Consider the following 25944-nt stretch of genomic DNA (forward strand, 5'->3'; position numbering starts at 1 on the left):
CCAGAGGGGTTCTGGGAATTGAAATCCACCAGTCTTAAAGTTGCCAAGGTTGGAGAGCCCCTGCTCTAAATCGTCTCCCATGCGTTTACTTCTTTCCCCCGCCATTAGGGCTGCCTTTGGCTTGGAAGCACATCCTTCTTGACCCTTCCTGCTTATCTTCATAAAAATCTCAGCATCCTGGGGTTATTTTTAAAGGCCGACAGGTACAGAACAGTCGCTTTCCATCTCCCTTCCAGATGCAATTAAATATTTTTATTTTAAAAAGAAAATTATCTAGTCCAACTATACAGTACCAGATTTTAAAGTTCAAAAAAATAAGAAGTTATCAGCGTAGATATATAGATAGATGATAGATAGATAGATAGATAGATAGATAGATAGATAGATAGATAGATAGATAGATAGATAGTGTTGTGGTCTGGCCCTGCTCCTGCCCCAAGGACTGTGGATATGGGGGAGACATCCACATGCTGCAGGCCTGTTTTGCCCCTACCGCCCAGTGGAATCTGATGATGAAGGCTCCTCTGACCAAGAAGACATGAGTGACAGGGAGGAGGAGAAGGAGATCAATCATCTAGCTCCTCCTTGGATTCAGAACAAGAGTTAATGATACAGCCACGCATGCAGAGAGCGATGCATTGGCAACAACAACTGAGAGATTATTATCAAAGAAAATGAGGCCACCTGTGGTTGGGTGGGGCTGTGAGTTTGGCCATTGTGGAGGATTATCTGATTGTTGTGTTTCGTGACTGCTTTACTGACTTTGACTTTTTGTGTGCTGATTTTTCCCCGCTTTGAAACTAAACCAGAGCAAAGTGTGTTTCACTTTGTGAAAGAAGAAGGACTGTGAATTGCCTCACAGCTGCAAGCTAAGTATCACAGAACTGATAAGGGACTTGTACAAATTACTAGTTTGTTTAGAGACAAGTGCTCTTTGCTATACCAAAAGAGGGCTTGGTTTAAGTGAATTTTCATTATAAAGAACATTGTTTTGAATTTTCAAACGTGTGTGTGTCTGAAATTTGTACCTGTGAATTTTTGGGAGGATTCTACCAGAGACCCCGAAAGAACAGATAGATAGATAGATAGATAGATAGATAGATAGATAGATAGATAGATAGATAGATAGATAGATAGATGATGATGGATAGATGGATACATGGATACATGGACAGATGGACAGATGGACAGATAGATAGATGATGGATTGATGGATTGATGGATTGATGGATTGATGGATTGATAGTTGATAGGTGATAGATAGATAGATAGACAGACAGACAGACAGACAGACAGACAGATGATAGATGATAGATGATAGATGATAGATGATAGATGATAGATGATAGATAGACAGACAGACAGACAGACAGACAGACAGAGAAGACAGACAGATAGACACAGATATTTTCATTTTTAATGATGCTGACTGTTGGAGGACTGCATTCAAATAATGCAACAAGCCAAATTTGCTCTCCATAAAATGAGGGAAGGGAGAAAGGAAGGAATTCTAGCAGAACATTCACTGGCATTCCCTAGAGGGCTTGTTGCAGACATCTCGAGTACTTGGCATGGCAGGGTGTGAGTTTCCTCAAAGCACATTCCTCTTTTCATAGGTTTTCCACTGCACATGAAAACAAATGTTAATCTGAATCCCTCCATCAAAGCAGCTACACTGTTCTTTCATATCAATCAATTGCCCATTTTCTCTCAACGTTAATAGGTTTGGAGAAAACATCAGAGGGGCCGAAGAGAAAAGCAAAAGGAATTTGGTAAAGAAAGCAATTAAAATAAAAACTCAAAAGCAACCAATGGTAGGATCTATCTTGAGCCAATGGTGTGAAGGAGAATTTAATCACTTCTGCTGTTATTTACCCTTAACCCACTGAGCAGATGGAGTGGGAAACTCTTAGCAGGATCTACTAAACAAGAACAGTGCCAAATCAACTTCTCGGGATACAATATTAAACTCAGTTTAATACAATGCTGTTGCTTGAGATAGCCTGTATCAAAAATAAGTGCAAATTAGCACCAAATTTGCCAGGAAAGTATTTGATGTTGGCATGTGAGATGTAATTAATTGATTTGGGGCTCACATTTTAGATTCAGACTCACAAAATAACTACTGTAAAAATTCCTAGCTGTGTTGGAGGTAGACTCTTATAACTGCCCATCAGTACCTGACTGAACTGGCAGTTGTGTTAAACTTATATCTGACTTGTATCTGAAAACTATTAAATGGGAAATCAAATTGCAAAGTTATCTCTAGTTCAGTGTTGGCGATCCTATGGCACGGGTGCCACAGATGGCACGCGGAGCCATATCTGCTGGCACATGAACTGTTGCCCTAGCTCAGTTCCAACGTGCATGTATGTGCCAGCCAGCTGGTTTTTGGCTCACACAGAAGCTCTGGGAGGGCGTTCTTGGCTTCCAAAAAGCCTCCAGGGGATACGGGAGGACGTTTTTAATCATCCACCAGCTCCAGGGAAGCCTTTGGAACGTGGGGAGGGCAAAACATGAGCCAACTGTGCCCAGCAGAAGTTGGGAAACAGGCCATTTCCGGCCTCCGGAGGGCGAGAGAAGCTGTTTTTGTCCTCCCCAGGCAGTGAATTATGTATGTATTATTATCTATCTCCGGGACCGCCTTCTGCCGCACAAATCCCAGCGACCAGTTAGGTCCCACAGAGTTGGCGTTCTCTGGGTCCCGTCGACTAACAATGCCGTTTTGCGGGACCCAGGGGAAGAGCCTTCTCTGTGGTGGCCCCAACCCTCTGGAACCAACTCCCCCAGAGATTAGAATTGCCCCCACCCTCCTTGCCTTTTGTAAACTGTATAAACTGTATGTGTATGTACGTACACACACACACACACACTGCTCTTCTAAAATTATACACATTCAACCTCATTTACTGCGGCAGGAAAAACATACCCAGAGTCCAAGGGGGGGGGGGGGGAAAGAAAAAAAATCAAAATTATTCTACTTATTCTGTTTACCTGACCATACCCATTGGGGCTCATCACTGCATATGTTGAGGAGCTTAGGGCGTGCTGTGTGGCCGTGAGCGCATATGTGGAGCGGCATGTGCCAGGGCCATGCATGCATTATTTTGGGGGATTCTGCACCCACGTGTCCATTGGGCACTTAGACTGGAAAAGGTTAGCTATCAGAAGATTTTGAATGTCCCATTGAAGTCTAAGATTCTATCTGGATTGAGTTGTGTAAAGGCTATCTCTCTCTCTCTCTCTCTCTCTCTCTCTCTCTCTCTCTCTCTCTCTCTCTCTCTCTCTCTCTCTCCTTACCTACCTACCTATCTATCTACCTACTTACTTACCTACCTAACTACTTACCTACCTACCTTATCTATCTATCTATCTATCTATCTATCTATCTATCTATCTATCTTTCTTTCTTTCTTTCTTTCTTTCTATCTATCTATCTATCTATCTATCTATCTATCTATCTATCTATCTACCTTCCTATCCTATCCTATTCTATCCTATCTAGCCTGTCTACCTACCTACCTACCTACCTACCTATCTATCTTTCTCTGGGACCGCCGCACGAATCCCAGCAGCCGGTTAGGTCCCACACAGTTGGCCTTCTCCGGGTCCCGTCGACTAAACAATGCCGTTTTGCGGGACCCAGGGGAAGAGCCTTCTTTGTGGCGGCCCCAACCCTCTGGAATCAGCTCTCCCCAGAGATTAGGACTGCCCCCACTCTCCTTGCCTTTTAAGGCCTCCTTGCCTTAAAACCCACCTCTGCCGTCAGGCATGGGGGAATTGAGACATCTCCCCCAGGCCTATATAGTTTTATGCATGGTATCTTTGTGTGTATGTTTTGCTTTTTAATAAGGGGTTTTTAGTGACTTTTAATTATTAGATTTGTTATACATTGTTTTATTATTGTTGTGAGCCGCCCCGAGTGTCTACGGAGAGGGGCGGCATACAAATCTAATTAATAATAATAAATAATAATAATAATAATAATAATAATAATAATAATAATAATAATAATGTGAGCACTTGTGCATGCGTGACATCACACGTCCACACTCTTTTGGCACCTGAAGGAAAAAAAGGTTCACCATCACTGCTCTAGTTCAGTGTTTCCCAACCTTGGCAGCGAATGCTAGCTGGGGAATTCTGGGAGTTGAAGTCCAGATATCTTCAAGTTTCCAAGGTTGGGAAACAGTACTCTAATTAATACCAGTCACAAACTTTGATCAGTGATGGCGAACCTTTTTTTATCAGATGCCGAAAGAGCATGTGTGTGCACTACTGCACATGCGCAAGTGCCCACAACCATTATTCAATGCCCAGGGAGAGTGAAAACACCTTCCCCCTGTCCCCCGGAGGCCCTCTGGAGGCTGGAAACAGCCTGTTTCCCAACTTCTGGTGGGACCAGTAGGCTCGTATTTTGCCCTCCCCAGGCTCCAAAGGCTTCCCTGGAGCCGTCAGAAGATAAAAACGCCCTCCACCATTCCTCCGGAGGCTCTCTGGAAGCAAAAAATGCCCTTCCAGACCCTCTGTGCAAGCCAAACGTCAGCTGGCCAGCACACACATGCATGTTGGAGCTGAGCTAGGACAACGGCTCATGTGCCAGCAGGTATGGCTCTATGTGCCACCAGTGCCACCCATCCCATAGGTTCGACATCACTGAACTAGATTATTGGGTAGTTGCAAGATAAATTCAATTCAATTTATTAGATTTGTATGTCGCCCCTCTCCGAAGACTCTCCAAGAAATTCCAAGAATAAAAGTACACATGGCTTTGGCAAAATAGAATGACTGGCCATTCTACTTACTATTTCATTGATCAACTATCTGGCATGGGTTTAAGCAAATAGGGATATACGCCTGGTGTCGTTCAAAATCTTGGCATTTGGCTATAAACTGGGCTGAAATGTACTTGCCAATTGGGCAGAGATTAGACAATGGACACTGGTGGGATAGTTTTCTGACTATAACCTCTGCCCATGTGCTCCCTTGCCCACTTCATTACAGCCAAAATGGTTTCACCAATATTATTTTCAAGCTAGGAGGGGACGGCATCATTTTTGCCACTGGTGGCCATCCCAACTCTTGAATACTTGCTCTGCATCCCAATCAGCCGCCCAAATTCAGAGCTGAGAAAGGAAGATAATTACAGGATGTGTTTGTTACTCAAACATCTCAGGGCTGCACAATTATCTTTATTGCTTGCAGGAGCACAAGTAATACGCTGCTCTTTTAAGGCGGCAAGTCTATTGCAAGATTGCACGGTATTACATCAGTTTTCCCCAAAATTGTCTTCACCTGTCTGTGAACACTCATCTTGTTCTACTCAAGGTCTCCTGTAGAGAGAAACCCACGTGCAAACAGATTTCAAAGCAGCAGCGGTTTTAATGCAATGGCAAAAAGTATTTTACCTGAATCCCTACTAGCACTCATGGTAATGCCTACTTTAGTAATGAAACTTCTGCAAGAAAGCACCAAGCTTAGAGAGCACCAATAACCTCCACTGTAAACAATATCCCAATCAAGGGACTATCAATGCTGACAAATACATAATAAACCACAATCTAACCAATATACCAGTAGGACCACCAAAACACTAGGAGGGAAAGGCACTAGAATACTATGAGCAAACCCCAGTCACTATTATCTATCAGTGATGATGTTACCTAGGCAGGAATGAAATATCTGCCAAATAAAAACCCCCACCACCAACCAAGAGTCTGCGGAGAGGGGCAGCATACAAATCTGATAAATAAATAAAATAAATAAATAAGAACACAGAATAAATACCAAGGACCCCAAAATAAATAATAACACAAGAGCACGCAATAGATTCAAACTTAATACGAACCGCGCCAAACTTGACTGTAAAAAATATGATTTCAACAACCGAGTTATCGAAGCGTGGAACTCATTACCGGACTCCTAACCCCTAACCCCCAACACTTCTCCCTTAGACTCTCCACGATTGACCTCTCCAGATTACTAAGAGGCCAGTAAGGGGCATAAATAAGTGCACTGGAGTGCCTTTCGTCCCCTGTCCAATTGTCTTTCCTTTCTTTTACCTATCTTATTCTCTTCCTTTCATATATCCTCTCCTCTAAGTTCACTTTCACCCTCTTTTATATTATCACATGTCTATTTTTCTTCCTATGTATTTGTGTATTGGACAAATGAATGAATGAATGAATGAATGAATGAATGAATGAATGAATGAATGAATGAATGAATGAATAATAAATAAATATCCCAATCAAAGAACTATCAATGAGGCAGGAATGAAATATCTGCCAAAAAAACCCCAAAACCCACCACCAACCAAGAACACAGAATAAATACCAAGGACCCCAAAATAAATAATATCCCAATCAAAGAACTATCAATGCGGACAAACAAGTGAATAATAAACCATACAAACTGCCTGACAAAGCAAGCTTCTGAAACATAAAACAAGACCAAATCCAAATCTCTACTAGCACCAATGATGTTACCTAAGTTTGATAATTAAATGGCTTTTTTTAAAAAAAAAGCAAGCAAACTCAAAGCACCAATAACTGCACAGTGAACAATACAAAAGGTAATACCAATGCAGACAAACAAGCTAACATTAAACCACAGCCTAATCAAGGAACCATCAGAATCAACTGCAATGAACATGGACAGAGCAAGCCACTAGAATGTAAAACCAAACCCCAATCCCCAGTAGTCCTGATGTTATTAAATATCTGCAAGAGAGCAACCAATTTAAGAGAATACCCAAAGGGCTCCTGAACTGGCAAAGAAACCAACAGTAAATCACAGCCCAATCAAGGAAGCACCAAGATCATAGTGCACCAAGGACCCCAGTAAACACTATCCCAGTCAAGGAGCTACCAAGGAAAACAAACAAGCTAACAATAAACCACAACCCACAATGGCAACAGGGAAACATCAGGACCACTCTCACCAAAGCACTGGCATGCCAATCCACAAGTATATAAATATAAGATCAAAGACCAAACTCCACTATCATAAATAATGTCACCTAGTTTGGTAGTGAAACCTCTGCAAAAAAACCCCCACTACCAAATTAAGAGAATACTGAGAGCCCCTGAGCTGCGGAAGAAGTAAATCACAGCCCAAAAGAAGGCACTAAGATCACTTCTACCAACACTGCCATTAGTATGTAAATGTGAGAGCAAAGAAAACCTAATCCTGGCTACCACTGATGTCACCTGCTTTGGTAATGAAACCTCTGCAAGAAAGAAAGCAATTTAAGATTTGCATCCACCATTAACGATATCCCAATCAAGGGATTACCAATTCAGACAAACAAACTAACAAACCACATAGCCTAACCAAGGAACCACCCAAGACCAGTGCTATCAAACAATGATACAGCAAGTCACTAGAAAATGAGAGCAAACCCCTTTCCCTACTAGCACTGAGGTTACTTAGTTGGGTAATAAAACGCCTGGAAGAAAACAACCAAATTTAGGGAGTACCAAGGAGTGTGGTGGGCTACTAGCCGGAATGCTAAATTGTGCTCACCCTCACGGCTTGTAAGTGCTTGTAGGGCCAGTGCGATTTTGCTTCTGCACCTGTGGAGGTAGCAAAATCGCGCATGGAGCTACAGGTGTGCCCATGTTTAGTTGAGGGGTTTTTTGCTTCCGCGCATGCTGAAACATTAATTAATTTAATTTAATTTAATTGACTTTTATGCTGAGATTCAGAGCTGTTTGCAAGGATAAATAGCACACACAATAAACAAGTCAAATAATTAGTAATAAGAACATTAAGAAAAACATAATAAACCAAAAAGGAATCAACCTATTTAAATTAAATTACAATTAGATAAACAAATTAATAAATAATAAACAAATAAAATGTCAGCTAAACCATATACCAATCAAAGAACTGTTAATGCAGACAAACAAACTAATGGTAAACTACAATCTAAGCAAGGAATCATCAGAACCATTGCAACCAACCAACATAGCAAGCCACTTGAATTTCAAAGCAAGCCCCAAATTCCTATTAACAGTAACAGAGTTGAAAGGGACCCTAGAGGTCATCTTGTCCAACCCACTGCTCACGCATCAGACCTATGCTAGGGATTCAAACTGACAACCTTTAACAACGAGAGAACAAGCCAGTATTACAGAAAAATAAGAGCAAACTCTACTCCCTACTAGCAGTGAAGATAATTTCCTACTTTGAATGATGAAACACCTGCAAAAAAACCCTACCAAGGTCAGAGAGCACAATGTGATAAGAAACTACCAGTACAGACAAAGCTAACAATAAACCACAGTTTGTATGGAGATTGCATGTTCACCATGCATGGACATTGCCGCATGAGGGATACAGAAATCACATTGGCTGCATTAGTGATCAAAGAAAATAAATAAATTCAGTTTTAACAGCAAACCATGGCTAGGGGCCAACTTGAATTACAAATTGTTCTTTTTGTAATTTTTAAACTTTTTCTCCACATTTTTCATATACTATATATACATCAATGCATATTACCTTAAAATATATCAATAACATATATATATATATTACAAATTAATGTTTCTTGGTCATTGGAAGTCTATCTTCCCATTCATTTGTTTGTTCTTCTGATTTTAAGTCAAGGTAAACCAGAAGAACAAATGCAAATCTTCCATTATGTCCTCTTGAACATTTAACCACCATTTCCAATAAGAATATTAGGAACAGTTTTGAACTAATGGAGGACCATGGGAACCATGAAGCCAATTTAAGGTATTAAGGATGAATGTGAAGAGAGACCAAGAAGCAAATGTATGCAAACCAGTTAACCCAAGAAAAAGTGGAAATTGCCAGGAAAAGAAAAGAAGCCAAAACCAAAAAGATGTATAGAAGACCTATAGAAGACATAAAAACCAGTGATAAAGCAGCATTTGTAAAGGCACGGAGGCTGGAAAAATACACAAAAAACACAAAAAACCAGAAAAGCTGTACAAAAAGTCTGAGCTCAGAAAGAATTCGGTGAGACCTATTTTGATATTCTGCCCAAATTATAGAGCTTTCAATATTCAAAACACCATAGAAGATATTCCCTACTTACAAAAACCTCTAATGCTAGGAAGGGAAAGTTAGAACAACGCTCCATTACCAAATTTAAACAATATAGCCAAAAGACAAACAGTATTGTTGTCACAAATAAAGCAATTGGCAGCAGAGAAGATTAAAAATTGTGGCAAACAATTCCAGCAAATCTGGAAAGTGGTGTAGTAATCACTAGATTGAAGGAGGTTAGTATACCAATACTAAAAGTTTTAAAAGCACACAAACTGTATCACACAATATCTTTAATTTTACATGCTATCAATTTAATGTTTAGGATTATATAATGCAGATTATTAGAACTATATGTAAAAAAGGGAGATGCTGGATGTTAAAATAGTTTTGCAAAAGGCTGAGAAACAAGAGAAAATTGAGAAAGCCCAAAGAATACCAAAAAGGAAACCAATACAAGCTTAATTCAAGCAAAGCAGCTAGAAAGAGGTATTTTTTTTAATCTGAAAGGTTCTTTTCAAACTACAACTGAATTTTCTTGGCGTGGGGGTGGGTGTTCCTTGAAAACTTAAAAAAAAAAGGAACCCCAAGCCAACTTTCAGACTGATATGACTGAGAATTTCCAGAGGTTTTTTAAAGCAATAGTCACTAGTAGTAGTAGGACTCACAAGGAGTAGTAGCTGGAATAGCAGTAGTAGCAAAACTTTTGTTTGAGTCAGCCATGTTAAGTTGTGGGACGTTTTTAGAAAAATGGGAATCCCATAACATCTAATTTTTCCTACATAAAGCCTTTACACAGGACAGAAATCTATAGTGAAGGCTGAAAATGATAAAATATATGGGCTCCATAATGGCAAAACAGCAAGACAAGGCTGTTCTCACAGGTTTTTAATTAAAGCCAATTTAATGGGTTCCAAACACAAAGTTTAATTTAATTTAATTGATTTATAAGCCTCCCAACTCTTTCTGGACTCAGCCAACAGGCAGATGTCCCTAGGCAACACAAACAAGGATTTAGAGTTATTACTCATTGCCCATAACTACACTACTCTTCCCCACTGCTGCTCCAACTACAGCTCCTTGTGAGCCCTACTCTTAGTGAGTATTGCTAGAGAAAATTATATCTATGGAGACATAATTGGTTCTTTTCAAAAGACAATTGGACTTCCTTGGTTTTCAAGTTTAAAAAAAAACACCAAGAAAGTTTTCAAAAGCATCTTTAGAACAGAGAAAATTATCTCTGAAATAATAAAAAATACTTTTAGTTTGGGCTGGAAAGCAAACCACTGCCAAAATTATCTTTTTAGCTGCTCCACCGACCCCATGCAAACATACCTTCTCTCGCTCTCGGCATCACTCCTTCTTGGCCTTAAAGATAACCACACCCCAGCATAGCTTTTATAGGTTACAGCATCGGGCTGGAGAGAAGGCTTAAAGAGGCAGGACAACAGCAACCACAGGTGTTATCTATTTGCGAGGCTGCCTGCTGTATAGCTGTGTAGACCCTCCTTACTTATTTCAACCAGTATGCTGAATATTTGTTAAGGGGGTCTGAATTGTAAGAATAGCAATGCGGCTTTACAACTGGAGGAGGAAACATAAATAGTCTGTGCCATGATGATGATGACTCCACTATGATAACTGAAAATATGAATGACTGGCAATTCTAGAGGGAAACATCAAGGGGCAGATTTTTTTTATTTAAAAAAAAACACATGAGAACAACCCAACATGACACAGCCACCCTTGAAACTGACATAAAGACTCTGAAGTCAAGCATAGCTTCTACCTTTTAGGCAGTGATGGAGAACCTATGGCATGGGTGCTACAGGTGGCACGCAGAGCCATATCTGCTGGCACATGAGCCATTGCCCTAGCTCAGTTTCAATGTGAATATGTGTGTCGACCAGTTGATTTTTGGCCTGTACAGAGGCTCTGGAAGGGTGTGTTTGGCTTCCAGAGAGCCTCCGGGGGAGATGGGGGAGGGTGTTTTTACACCCTCCCATGGCTCCAGGGAAGACTTTGCAGCCTGGGGAGAGAGAAGTACGAGCCTTCTGGGCCCACTAATAGTTGGGAAACAGCTCTTTCCTGCAACCAGAGAGCCTTTGGGGGTGGGGAAAGCTGCTTTCGCCCTCCCCAGGCATTGAATTATGGGTGTGAGCACTTGGGCATGCGTGATAGTGTGTGCGCACTCTCTTTCGGCACCCAAGGAAAAAAAGGTTTGATATCACTGTTTTAGGGTATATTATCACTCCTGATAATAAATCTTGAAACCAACAGTTAAAAATTACAGCTTTTGGTTTTGGTATGAGCAAGGAAGATCTTCGAAAAGATATTCAGATACCACACCATGTCTATATCTTTAAAGATTTGACAATATTTTTTTCTTATACAGTGACACCTTGTCTTACAAACTTTTCGAGATACAAACCCAGGGTTTAAGATTTTTTTGCCTCTTCTTCCAAACTATTTTCACCTTACAAGCTGCCACCACTGGGATGCCCCACCTCTGGACTTCTGTTGCCAGCAAAGCGCCCGTTTTTGCGCAGCTGGGATTCCCCTGAGGCTCCCCTCCATGGGAAACACCACCTCCGGACTTCCGTGTTTTTGCGATGCTGCTGCAGGGGAATCCCAGCAGCGCAAAAATGGGTGCTTCGCTGGCAACGGAAGTCCAGAGGTGGAGTTTCAGAGTGAGGGGAGCCTCAGCGAAATTGCAGCATAAAAAACCCACGGATGTCCGGAGGTGGGGTTTCCCATGCACAGCAGCACAAAAACAGGTGCTTCGGCTGGCAAAAGGGGTGAGTTTTGGGCTTGCACACATTAATTACTTTTCCATTGATTCCTATGGGAAACATTGTTTCATCTTACAAACCTTTCACCTTACAAACCTCATCCCGGAACCAATTAAGTTCATAAGATGAGATATCACTGTACTTAAAAAAAAATAAAGTACCATCAAGAAGCATGAAAGAGTAAGACTCCTAAGAATATTACGGCACAGCCAAAACAAACCCACCTCCCAATGAATTGCTGAACAAATCAGTCCATGTTCCCACTTGAGGCACAAATGACTGGGGTGGGTTGCTACTGGTGCAGTAGGCGACTGTTCACCAGTAGAGGTCGCCAGATTGCGCAATTTGCAAGCAATCGCTCCGGTGCCAGTTCAATGGGTGCCGCCATCTTTTCCCTTCAAGTTTTTGTACTTTTTGCTTTGTGTGCAGAAGCAAAATCTTGTGAGGCAATGTGCGTGTGTGCGAGAAATCACGGGCGCACGTACGTCCCCTCGTGCAATTTCAGCGCATTTTTGCTTCCTGTACATGCGTAGAAGCAAAAACACTGGGGACGCATGTGCATATGCACACAAGACAACTGAAGCTGCGCACACCATGCACTGGTAATGGCAGTAATAGTAATCTGCCCTGGTCAAATCTTATTTGTCATCATCATTGGCATCCTTCAGTCTCAAAAGACTATGGTATCATGCCTTGGAAAGAGTTCTTAAAATGCCGTATGCAAAGTTGGAGTAACCTCTCCAGAGCACGAGACCTGGGTAGGTTAGTATCAGGGGTGGGTGGACAGGGGGAATGCACTAGGGTAGAGAAAATGGAGCTCCACCCCAGTGTACCCAATTTTCACTGAAAGATGTTGAAAGAAAATGCAGGGCGTCCTGCATAAGCCACGCCCACACTGCGGTAGTAAAAATTTTGGTAGTCCTTCACTGGTTAGTATGGAGGATTGACTCTTATCCAAGCAGCAGATATCTCCACCTTCCAAATCTCTGAAATGGTAGAACAGGAAGCAATGGATGGAAGCTAAACAAGGAGAGGAGTAACTTAGAACTAAGGAGAAATTTCCTGGCAGTCAGAACGGTTGACCAGTGGAATAGCTTGCCTCCAAAAGTTGTGAATGCCCCAGCGGAAAGAGGGAGGGAGAGAAAGGAAAGAGAGAGAAAGGGAGGGAAAGAGGGAATGAAGGAGGGAGAGAAAGAAAGAGTGAGAGATAAAAAGGATAGAGAGAAAGAGAGAGGGAGAGAAAGAGGGAATGAAGGAGGGAAAGAAAGAGAGAGATAGAAAGGATAGAGAGAAAGAGGGAGGGAAAGGAAAGAGAAAAGGAAAGAGAGATGAGAGAGGAAGGAGGAGAGAGAAAGAGAGAGAAAGGAGGGGGAGCGAATTATGAATGTCAGAACTCGCGCATGCATAATAGCGCACACCATAGTTCCCTCTAAGCTGAGCAGTGAGCAATCGCTCACTTAAAAATCATCATCAACTCAGAGTTTTCCAAACCTGCCCAGAAGCCGAGAGGGAACGAGTGAGAGGGAAGGAGAGAGAGAGGAAGAGAGGAAGAGAGAGAAACAGATAGAAAAAAGAGAGGAAGGAAAAGAGAAAGAAAAAGAATGGGAGTAAGGAAGAGAGAAAGAAAATCAAAATCTAGTTTGAAACTAGCTCAACTATTTAAGTGGCATTTTGATATTGATAGAGTTGCCCTATTATGAGCTCACTGTTATAGACACACAGTACAGTATTTTATTTTGAAATTCTCTGAGGCAAAACAGGGTGGGTTTTTTATTTGTTTGTTTGTTTGTTTGTTTGTTTATTTAATTATTTATTATTTCTGTGCCGCCCAGTCCCGAAGGGACTGCCGCTCAGACACTATACTTTTCTGCCCACCCCCCCAAAAAATTAGAAGGAACACTGGCGCACACCCACACATTTATTTATTTATTTATTTATTTATTTATTTATTCATTCATTCATTTATTTGAGTTCTATGCCGCTCAGTCCCGAAGGGACTGCCGCTCAGACACTATACTTTTCTGCCCACACCGAAAAAAAGTTAGAGGGAACACTGCCCAGCACTGGAAGTTTTTAAGAAGATATAGGATACCCATCTGTCTGAAATAGTGTAGGGTTCCCTGCCTAAGTAGGGGGTGGGACTAGAAGACATCCAAAGTCCCTTTTAACTTTGTTGTTGTTGTTGTTGTTGTTGTTGTTGTTGTTGTTGTTATTATTATTATTAATAATATTATTATTATATAATGCAATATAATGGCAAAGCCAATACGATTCATTCAAGCTACATTGCAGGAACTATCGGAATGTGGCTGTACATAGTCACGAATTGCTTCCGGGACTCCAGCTCCAGATTTTGTCTCAAGGTTTGATGATGAGAAAGGTATCAATAAAGAGGAAACCAGGCTGAACTTAATTATGTAAAGATGGATACACTGCACAACCCTGATGACATCACCTAGTTTGGGTAATGAAACGTTTACAAGAAAGCAAGCAAGCTCAGAAAGCACCAAGGACCCCTCATTTTAACTTGAACTACAAATACAGTGATCCCCTGGGTATCGCGATCCCGATCATTGCGAACGGGCTAAATCGCGATTTTTCAACCCGGAAGTCAAAACACCATCTGCGCATGCGCACCCTTTTTTTTATGGCCACGCATGCGTAGATGGCGCCGGGCAGATCAGCTGCTGGGCGGCTTCCCTGGGTCTTCCCCCTCTTGCTGGCGGGAGGGCGAGAAGCCCTCCCCAGCACCCGCTCGCCCGCCCTTCGCCGCTCGCCCGCCCTTCGCCCGGCCACCCGCCGTTCGCTCGCAGCTTGCCCGGCCACCCGGGTTCGGGGGGGTGCTGGCAAGCCCCCATGCCGACGGCGACATTTTAAAACAGCCGCGCGGCTTTCCAATGAGTCCCGAAGACAAACGTCAAACTTCTGCGTTTGTCTTCGGGACTCATTGGAAAGCCGCGCGGCTGTTTTAAAACGTCGCCGCCGGCATGGGGGTGCCTGCAAGCTGCCCATGCCGGCGGCGACATTTTAAAACAGCCGCGCGGCTTTCCAATGAGTCCCGAAGACAAACGTCAAACTTCCGCGTTTGTCTTCGGGACTCATTGGAAAGCCGCGCGGCTGTTTTAAAACGTCGCCGCCGGCATTGGGGTGCCTGCAAGCCGCCCATGCCGGCGGCGACGTTTGAAAACAGCCGTGCGGCTTTCCAATGAGTCCCGAAGACAAACGCGGAAGTTTGACGTTTGTCTTCGGGACTCATTGGAAAGCCGCGCGGCTGTTTTAAAACATCGCCGCCGGCATGGGGGTGCCTGCAAGCCGCCCATGCCGGCGGCAACGTTTTAAAACAGCCGCACGGCTTTCCAATGAGTCCCGAAGACAAACGTCAAACTTCCGCGTTTGTCTTCGGGACTCATTGGAAAGCCGCGCGGCTGTTTTAAAACGTCGCCACCGCCATGGGCGGCTTCCTAGCAGCCCCCCAAACCCGGGTTGGGGGCCTGGGGGGTGCTGGCAAGCCGCCCATGCCGGCGGCAACGTTTTAAAACAGGAACCCCAATCTTCGGCTCCTCGCTAGCGCTGTGGGAGTAAAAACACCATCTGCGCATGCGCAGATGGTGTTTTTACTTCCGCAGCGCTACTTCGTGAAAACCCGATCATTGCTAGGGGTCCTGGAACGGAACCCTCGCAATGATCGGGGGATCACTGTATTCTCCTTTATTAATGGATACATTATTGGAATATTTGAAGGTCTGGGTTGGGGACAGATATGTACACAATCACCAAAAGACAACACTAACTTGATGACACATAATAAATGAACCAACTTTAAAAACTTGGGCTTTTCTTCCACCTTCCAATGAGTCGTGGTGGTGCAGCAGGTAAAGTGCTGTACTGCAGGCCACTGAACTGACTGTAGATCTGCAGGTCAGCGGTTCAAATCTCATCAACGACTCAAGGTTGACTCAGCCTTCCACCCTTCCGAGGTGGGTAAAATGAGGACCCAGATTGTGGGGGCAATAGCCTAGCTCTGTTAAAAAAGTGCTATTGCTAACATGTTGTAAGCCGCCCTGAGCCCTTCAGGATTGGGCAACATAGAAGATAGATAGATAGATAGATAGATAGATAGATAGATAGATAGATAGATAGATAGATAGATAGATAGATAGATATTATTATTTTTTATTATTATTATTATTTATTAGATTTGTATGCCGCCCCTCTCCGCAGACTCGGGGCGCCTCACAGCAGTGATAAAACAATATGTACAATAGCAAATTTAATATTAAAGTCTAAAATAACAATTTTACATCAAAAGCCTAAAAGCCCCATTATATAAAAAGCATACACACAAACATACCATACTTAAAATTACATAGGAAAGGGGAGATGTCTCAGTTCCCCCATGCCTGACGGCAGAGGTGGGTTTTAAGAAGTTTACGAAAGGCAAGGAGGATGGGGGCAGTCCTAATCTCTGGGGGGTGCTGGTTCCAGAGGGTTGGAGCTGCCAAGGAGAAGGCTCTTCCCCTGGGTCCCGCCAGCCGACATTGTTTAGTTGACGGGACCCGGGGAAGGCCAACTGTGTGGGACATAACCGGCCACTGGGATTCATGTGGCGGTCCCGGAGATAGATAGATAGATAGATAGATAGATAGATAGATAGATAGATAGATAGATAGATAGATAGATAGATAGACAGACAGACAGACAGACAGACAGACAGACAGACAGACAGACAGACAGACAGACAGACAGACAGACAGACAGACAGACAGCCTTTACACAACTCAATCCAGATAAAATCTTATACTTCAATGGGACATTCAAAACCTTCTGATGGCTAACCTTTTCCAGTCTAAGTGCCCAATGGACACATGTGTGCAGAATCCCCCAAAATAATGCATGCATGGCCCCTGCACATGCGGCCCCACACATGTGCTCAAGGCCACACAGCACGCCCTAAGCTCCTCAATGTATGCAGTGATGAGCCCCAATGGGTATGGTCAAGTACACAGAACAGGTAGAACAATTTTTCTTTTATTTTCTTTTTTTTTCCTATTTTGGGCTCTGGGTATGTTTTTCCTGTCGCAGTAAATGAGGTTGAATGTGTATAATTTTAGAAGAGCAGTGTGTGTGTGTGCGTGTACATACACATTCATTTTATACAGTAGATAATGTATATTTTTGTGTGCTTGTGTGTAATATGTATGAACGCCTATGGCATATATATATAGAATTAAATAGTATATTTTTGACGTTCAGTAATAGATAGGGACATTGTATCTCTCTGAGGCGAAGAGAAACTAGGCACATAACCCTAACCCAAACCCTTGACGTGAGTGACGTCAAGTTGGCCATCTTTAAGCCAGTCACAGGACCTTTAAGCCATTCCCCCTGTCATAAGAACATAAGAAGAGCTCTGCTGAATCAGGCCAAAGCCCATCAAGTCCAGTATTCTGTGTCACACTGTGGCCCACCAATTGTCCATGGGGATCTTGAGCAGAAAGAGAAGGCAAGACCCTCCCTTTCCCTTGACCCCCAACAAAGGGACTCCTGCCTGCCTCAACCAACATAGAGGCGGCACATGGACATCCGTTTCAATAACCACCAATACACTTGGCTTCCATGAATCTGTCTAATCCTGGCTTGAAGCTATCCAGGCTGACAGCTGTCATGACCTCTTCTGGAAGTGAATTCCATAAACCAAGGACCCTCTAGGTGAAGAAATATTTCCCTTTATTTAAGGAGCAGGTAGAGTGCTGTACTGCAGGCCACTAAAGCTGACTGTAGATCTGAAGGTCAGCGGTTCAAACCTCTTCACCGGCTCAAGGTTGACTCAGCCTTCCACCCTTCCGAGGTGGGTAAAATGAGGACCCAGATTGTGGGGGCAATAGCCTAGCTCTGTTAAAAAAGTGCTATTGCTAACATGTTGTAAGCCGCCCTGAGCCCTTCAGGATTGGGCAACATAGAAGATAGATAGATAGATAGATAGATAGATAGATAGATAGATAGATAGATAGATAGATAGATAGATAGATAGATAGATATTATTATTTTTTATTATTATTATTATTATTTATTAGATTTGTATGCCGCCCCTCTCCGCAGACTCGGGGCACCTCACAGCAGTGATAAAACAATATGTACAATAGCAAATTTAATATTAAAGTCTAAAATAACAATTTTACATCAAAAGCCTAAAAGCCCCATTATATAAAAAGCATACACACAAACATACCATACTTAAAATTACATAGGAAAGGGGAGATGTCTCAGTTCCCCCATGCCTGACGGCAGAGGTGGGTTTTAAGAAGTTTACGAAAGGCAAGGAGGATGGGGGCAGTCCTAATCTCTGGGGGGCGCTGGTTCCAGAGGGTTGGAGCTGCCAAGGAGAAGGCTCTTCCCCTGGGTCCCGCCAGCCGACATTGTTTAGTTGACGGGACCCGGGGAAGGCCAACTGTGTGGGACATAACCGGCCACTGGGATTCATGTGGCGGTCCCGGAGATAGATAGATAGATAGAAACATAGAAACATAGAAACATAGAAGTCTGACGGCAGAAAAAGACCCCATGGTCCATCTAGTCTGCCCTTATACTATTTTCTGTATTTTATCTTAGGATGGATATATGTTTATCCCAGGCATGTTTAAATTCAGTTACTGTGGATTTATCTACCACGTCTGCTGGAAGTTTGTTCCAAGGATCTACTACTCTTTCAGTAAAATAATATTTTCTCATGTTGCTTTTGATCTTTCCCCCAACTAACCTCAGATTGTGTCCCCTTGTTCTTGTGTTCACTTTCCTATTAAAAACACTTCCCTCCTGGACCTTATTTAACCCTTTAATATATTTAAATGTTTCGATCATGTCCCCCCTTTTCCTTCTGTCCTCCAGACTATACAGATTGAGTTCATTAAGTCTTTCCTGATACGTTTTATACTTAAGACCTTCCACCATTCTTGTAGCCCGTCTTTGGACCCGTTCAATTTTGTCAATATCTTTTTGTAGGTGAGGTCTCCAGAACTGAACACAGTATTCCAAATGTGGTCTCACCAGCATTCTATATAGCGGGATCATAATCTCCCTCTTTCTGCTTGTTATACCTCTAGCTATGCAGCCAAGCATCCTACTTGCTTTCCCTACTGCCTGACTGCACTGTTCACCCATTTTGAGACTGTCAGAAATCACTACGCCTAAATCCTTTTCTTTTGAAGTATTTGCTAACACAGAACTGCCAATACAATAGTCAGATTGAGGATTCCTTTTCCCCAAGTGCATTATTTTACATTTGGAAACATTAAACTGCAGTTTCCATTGCTTTGACCATTTATCTAGTAAAGCTAAATCATTTACCATATTGCCGACGCCTCCAGGAATATCAACCCTATTGCACACTTTAGAGTCATCGGCAAATAGGCAAACCTTCCCTACCAGACCTTCCCCTATGTCACTCACAAACATATTAAAAAGAATAGGACCCAGAACAGACCCTTGTGGCACACCGCTTGTAACCTGACTCTGCTCAGAATACTCGCCATTCACAACAACCCTCTGGTGTCTATGCTTCAGCCAGCTGCAAATCCATTGAACTATCCAGGGATTAAGTCCAATCTTCACTAATTTATCTATCAGCTCTTTATGTAGATAGATAGATAGATAGATAGATAGATAGATAGATAGATAGATAGATAGATAGACAGACAGACAGACAGACAGACAGACAGACAGACAGACAGACAGACAGACAGACAGACAGACAGACAGACAGACAGACAGACAGACAGACAGACAGCCTTTACACAACTCAATCCAGATAAAATCTTATACTTCAATGGGACATTCAAAACCTTCTGATGGCTAACCTTTTCCAGTCTAAGTGCCCAATGGACACATGTGTGCAGAATCCCCCAAAATAATGCATGCATGGCCCCTGCACATGCGGCCCCACACATGTGCTCAAGGCCACACAGCACGCCCTAAGCTCCTCAATGTATGCAGTGATGAGCCCCAATGGGTATGGTCAAGTACACAGAACAGGTAGAACAATTTTTCTTTTATTTTCTTTTTTTTTCCTATTTTGGGCTCTGGGTATGTTTTTCCTGTCGCAGTAAATGAGGTTGAATGTGTATAATTTTAGAAGAGCAGTGTGTGTGTGTGCGTGTACATACACATTCATTTTATACAGTAGATAATGTATATTTTTGTGTGCTTGTGTGTAATATGTATGAACGCCTATGGCATATATATATAGAATTAAATAGTATATTTTTGACGTTCAGTAATAGATAGGGACATTGTATCTCTCTGAGGCGAAGAGAAACTAGGCACATAACCCTAACCCAAACCCTTGACGTGAGTGACGTCAAGTTGGCCATCTTTAAGCCAGTCACAGGACCTTTAAGCCATTCCCCCTGTCATAAGAACATAAGAAAAGCTCTGCTGAATCAGGCCAAAGCCCATCAAGTCCAGTATTCTGTGTCACACTGTGGCCCACCAATTGTCCATGGGGATCTTGAGCAGAAAGAGAAGGCAAGACCCTCCCTTTCCCTTGACCCCCAACAAATGGTACCCAAGGGACTCCTGCCTGCCTCAACCAACATAGAGGCGGCACATGGACATCCGTTTCAATAACCACCAATACACTTGGCTTCCATGAATCTGTCTAATCCTGGCTTGAAGCTATCCAGGCTGACAGCTGTCATGACCTCTTCTGGAAGTGAATTCCATAAACCAAGGACCCTCTAGGTGAAGAAATATTTCCCTTTATTTAAGGAGCTGGGGTGGCACAGCAGGTAGAGTGCTGTACTGCAGGCCACTAAAGCTGACTGTAGATCTGAAGGTCAGCGGTTCAAACCTCTTCACCGGCTCAAGGTTGACTCAGCCTTCCATCCTTCCAAGGTGGGTAAAATGAGGACCCAGATTGTGGGGGCAATGCGCTGGCTCTGTTAAAAAGTGCTATTGCTAACATGTTGTAAGCCGCCCTGAGTCTAAGGAGAAAGGCGGCATAAAAATCGAATAAATAAATAAATAAAATAGGCGTTGATTGCTTACCTGAACGCCTCTTCTCGTACGGTGAGCGGGTACAGCAGTCACATGGGTTGCTCATGTCCAATCCGGTGGAACTGAGCCTAGTATTAAAAAAGCTTGCCGGATCCGCCCCTTCCCCAGAATTCGCGAATCCATAGACTAGGCTCAGTTGTGAAGCTCTGTAGTGTTCAACTCTCATTGTTAGAGGAAGAAAGATATAGAAAGGTAAAGAAGACACATACAAGGGCGGGAAGTGACTGCTGTACCCGCTCACCGTACGAGAAGAGGCGTTCAGGTAAGCAATCAACGCCTATTCTCCGTACTGAAGGAGCGGGTCCAGCAGTCACATGGGACATACCCAATAGATGGTCCCTAGGGTGGGATTAGCTTGCTATCGTGTGAGATAACGGATTGGAGTACCCTTCTGCCGAAGGCAGCGTCCGCTGAAGCGTAAGAATCAATCTTGTAGTGCCTGATGAAGGAATTTGGCGAGGCCCAAGTGGCTGCTTTGCAGACCTCCTCCAACGGGGCTTGAGTCGCCCAAGCGGCCGAGGTGGCTGCGCTCCTGGTGGAATGCGCAGTGATGTTCCTTGGAACTGAGAGGGAGGCCGACTCATAGGCCTTAGATATAGTCCCTCTGATCCAACGGCCTATTACTGTTGAAGACACTTTGGCCCCCATGACTCTGGGATGATAGGCTACAAAAAGTGCTTCCGACCTCCGAAAGGGTCCTGTGCGTTGGATATATATTCTCAGCGCTCTGGTGAGATCCAGGGTGTGCCATCTAATTGCCAAGGGATGGTCTCGTTGGAGGCAGAAGGAAGGTAGGACAATATCCTGAGATCTGTGGAACATGGAACTGACCTTGGGTAAGAAGGTAGGGTCCAGTCGCAAGACTACCTTGTCCTGATGGAATTGACAAAGGTCCTGTCTGATTGAGAGGGCAGCCAGCTCCGAAATGCGCCGGGCAGAGGTAATAGCCACCAGGAAAGCTACCTTAAAGGATAGGTACCTGAGGGATGCCGATTTTAGGGGTTCGTATGGTGCCTGCGTGAGGGAATGGAGAACCCGTGGCAAATCCCAGGATGGATACCTGTGGACCTTGGAAGGTCTGAGGTTGGCTATGCCCTTGAGGAATTCCTGAACTTCAGGGAAGGATCGGAGAGGCTGTCTGCGGGGACCCCCTAGGACAGATGAAATGGCTGCCAGATGACGCCGGAGGGTGCTGGTGGAAAGTCCTTTATGGAAGCCTTGCATAAGGAAGGAAATAATTCTGTGTATGGGGATGCACAGAGGGGAGAGACCTTCCTGTAGACACCACTGGTGAAACTTGGACCACGTGTGGTCGTAGATTCGATTGGTCGAGCCCCTCCTGGCCTTTAGAATGACCTCCACTGAATCGGGGTCATGACCACGCAGTTCTAAATCTCTCCTGATAACAGCCAGGCGGTGAGGTGGAACCACTCTGGGTCTGGATGGAAGGAGGCCCCCTGCCGCAGCATATCCCCCGAAACGGGGAGTCGCCAAGGGTCCTGGACGGACAGCTGTTGGAGGTCCGCGAACCAGGGCCGGCGGGGCCAATGCGGGGCGATTAAGATTACTCGGGCCCTCTCGGTGAGGACCTTGTGAATCACGTCCGGGAGGATTGGAATTGGAGGAAATGCGTAGAGTAGGCCTGGAGGCCATGGACTCCGGAGGGCATTGATTGCTTCCGCTCCCGGGGATGGAAATCTGGAATAGAAGCGAGGGAGTTGGGCGTTCGCATTGGTCGCGAAGAGATCCAGGACTGGTAGGCCGAATCTGAGGGAGATTTGATGGAACAGGTCTTGATGGAGGTTCCACTCTCCTGGGTCTATCGTTGCTCGGGATAGCCAATCCGCCTGGACGTTGAGGCTCCCCGAGATGTGGTCGGCTAGGAGCGACTGGAGATGTTTTTCCGCCCAAAGGCCCAACTTGAGGGCCTCCCTCATGAGAGCCTTGGATCTCGTGCCCCCCTGTCTGCAGATATGGCTTTTTGTGGCAATGTTGTCGGTGAGAATGAGAACGTGCCGGTTGGGAATGCGAGGAGAGAAATGCTTCAGAGCCAGGGAAACGGCTCTTAACTCTAGCCAATTGATTGGCCTGGAAGCTTCCTCCGGGGACCACGTGCCCTGGGCTATCATCCCCTGGGCGTGGGCGCCCCATCCCGATAGACTGGCATCTGTGGTGATGACAAATTGATCCGGGCACCTGAACGGGGATCCTCTGTCCATGGCCGGAGACTTCCACCACTTGAAGGATCTGCGAACACTCAGTGGGATGACAATGCGTCGATTTGAGTTGCTGTGCCCCGATCTCTGAAAAGGCAACAGGAGCCACTGGAGTTCCCTAGCATGAAGGCGAGCCCAGGGAATGATGCCTATGCAAGACACCATCTTCCCCAAAAGGGAAGATAGAGTAACTATGGATACTGAAGGATTAGATAAAATGTTAGAAATTAACTCCACTATACTGAGTTTTCTCTCTGGAGAGAGAAAAACCTGGGAGGATTTTGAATCAATAATGGATCCCAGGTGAGAAATGGAAGTGGAAGGTTGGAGGTGACTTTTATCAAAGTTGATGGAAAAACCATGGTCCTGAAGGACTGACATGGTGACAGAAAGGTCTGTTTTCACTCTCTCTAGGGAGTTCCCATGAATTAAAATATCATCAAGATAACATAAAATGTGGATGGGAGACGCCCGGATATAGGCCGCCAGGGACCCCAGGAGCTTTGTAAAGACCCGAGGGGCCGAGGAAAGGCCAAATGGCATCGCCCTATACTGGAAATGCCTGCCTTGAAAGGAAAAACGTAAAAATTTTCTGTGGCATTTGGCTATAGGAATGTGAAGGTAGGCCTCAGTGAGGTCTAAGGAGACCATGAAATCTCCCGAGTGAATGGCGGCCAAAATAGAAGACAAGGAGTGCATCTTAAACTTCCTATATTTGATGAAAAGGTTTAGTTTCTTTAAATCCAAAATGGCTCTCCAACCTCCGGAAGACTTTGGAACCATAAATAGGATGGAGTAAAAACCTAGGCCCTTCTGACCGGAAGGAACCGGTTGAATGGCTCTGATGGACAAAAGATGAGAAATGGCCTCCTCCATACGGTTACAATCTGAGGATGACCTGGGAGAAGGGCAGGAAATAAAACGTTTAGGGGGAGGAGAAATAAATTCTAAAAGAAGGCCTGTTTGAACAGTGTCAATGACCCAAGGGTCCTTGGAGGTGAGACGCCAATTAGAGGCGAAATGAGCTAGGCGACCCCCTATGGGAATGGAGGTAAGATTACCATCTAGGTTTTTTTGAAGCCCTGTTAGAGGAAGCTCCCCTTTGGAAACGAAAACCTCTACCCCTGGAGTTCCTACCTTGGGAACGAAAGCGGGGGGAATACTGACCTGGAGATCTCTGATAGGAAGCCGCTTGATCTTGCTGGCGCCCTGGGCGACGAAAGGACTGCGTTTTGGTAACCTTTTTGGTGGTTGGACCCAAAACCTTCTTCTTGTCCGTGGTCTCCGTGAGGAGTGGATCCAGAAGATCACCGAAGAGAAGGTCGCGCTTTAAGGGGCCCTGGGATAACTGCCACTTTTGGCGAACTCCCGCTTGCCAAGGGCGAATCCATAGGAGTCTTCTTGCCGTTGTAGAGGCTGCAATAGACTTAGCAGAAAATCTAGTAGATTGCAAGGTGGCATCAGCCACGTACTGGGCAGCTGCAAAGACCTTGTTGAAGTCTTGTTGACCTCTCAAGTCATCGGGAGGAATGTGCTGTTGAAGTTGGCGAAGCCACAGCAGCATGGCTCTGGAGAAGAAGGAGGCCGCTGCAGAACTTTTAATGGCCCAGGAATCAGCGGCGAATCCTCTTTTGAGCATTTGCTCGATGCGCTTGTCCTCTGGGCGGAGGACTTCCTCCGCCTCGCCTGGCACAGCCGCTGCCGAGTGAAGAATCTTGACAGGTTCATCTGGTTTGGGAAAAGATAGAAGCTCTTCGTAGGAAGAGGAAAGTTTGTACAACTTTCTGTCCTTGGTGGAGGGATTAAGGCCAGAGGCTGGAAATTCCCACTGTTTGAGTAAGGCATCTTTAAACAATTTAGGCATAGGAATTACCTCGTTATCCTCCTGTTCCTCTGTGAAGTAAGGTAAATTCTCCTCCGGGGGATCAGTGGAAGTGGAGGCTTGTTTCTCCTGGGCCGCTAATCCCGTAGAAATTCTAGCTTTGAGGAGGAGAGATTTAAACAGTTGAGAAGGAAAAATAGTAATTGGAGGAGGGACTTTTATTTGGGATTCCTCATCCTCTGATAAGCCCTGAAAAGGGTCTTCATCCTCCTCTACATCCTCATATTCATCCTGGGAGGATTCTGAATCATCCTGAATAGGAGCTCTGACCGCTGGGGAAGAACCCAAGGGGCGGGAGGAACGAGAAGGAGGAAGAGGTAAAGGAAGCTCATTGATGGTGGAGAGTTTGGCATCAATGGCTTTGGACAACACAGCAAAAATAGATTGGAACTCAGGAGGTAAACTGGAAATATCAGCAGAAATGGCAGAAGAATCCCTAAAGGCCTGGGAGGATCCTGGCTGGGGGGAATCTTCAATAATATCTGGTTCCTCTGGACCTATGCCCCATAGGTTAGGTTGGGGTCTGTCTAGGTTTGGCTCATCCAGAGATAACACAGGGACCCCAGAGGGAGGCAGACTAGAGGCCTCTGGTGGGTCTTGACTACTGATTACTTGGGCCTGCACTTTCAAACGTTTTGCTGATTTGTCATGGATTTTTTGTAGGGCTAGGTCCCTTCTCTTCTCGGCCCTGGTGACCTTGGTCGAGGGGCGGGCCCCTGGAGAAGAGGAGGAAGAGGCCTGGGGGATACTAGTAATCTCATCGCCTGTAGGCCTGGCCTCTCTGGGACCTTTAGTTGTGCCTCTCTTGGGAAAAGTAGCCATAGTCTGACAATTAACAGAAGACAAGGCTGAGCCAATAACTGAATTATAAGGAGAAGATTTCAAGGACTTCCCAAGAGGAATGGATCCTGCTTCGAGGCCTCGAAGCTGCTGAGACGTGAGGACAATCTGGGCAAACCCAGAGTTCGTGCCCCCAAATCCA

At 44.5% G+C, this 25944-nt stretch overlaps 1 protein-coding gene across 3 annotated transcripts in view; it reads right to left on the minus strand.

Annotated features, from left to right (window-relative positions):
- JCAD (junctional cadherin 5 associated) overlaps nt 1-25944 on the minus strand; it is a 66747-nt gene that overhangs the window by 21091 nt on the left and 19712 nt on the right. Inside the window, exon 1 of one of the 3 annotated variants that reach the window (XM_070766824.1) lies at nt 10357-10398. The exons of 1 other annotated variant lie outside the window; for it this stretch is intronic. The gene's annotated coding sequence lies outside the window, so the exon portion shown is untranslated. Of the gene's footprint in view, nt 1-10356; nt 10399-25944 lie in introns of those variants that run through there. One more of the 3 variants, XM_070766825.1, reaches the window with a different exon arrangement.

Source organism: Erythrolamprus reginae, chromosome Z, assembly GCF_031021105.1.
Source record: "Erythrolamprus reginae isolate rEryReg1 chromosome Z, rEryReg1.hap1, whole genome shotgun sequence".
Classification (NCBI taxonomy): domain Eukaryota; kingdom Metazoa; phylum Chordata; class Lepidosauria; order Squamata; family Dipsadidae; genus Erythrolamprus; species Erythrolamprus reginae.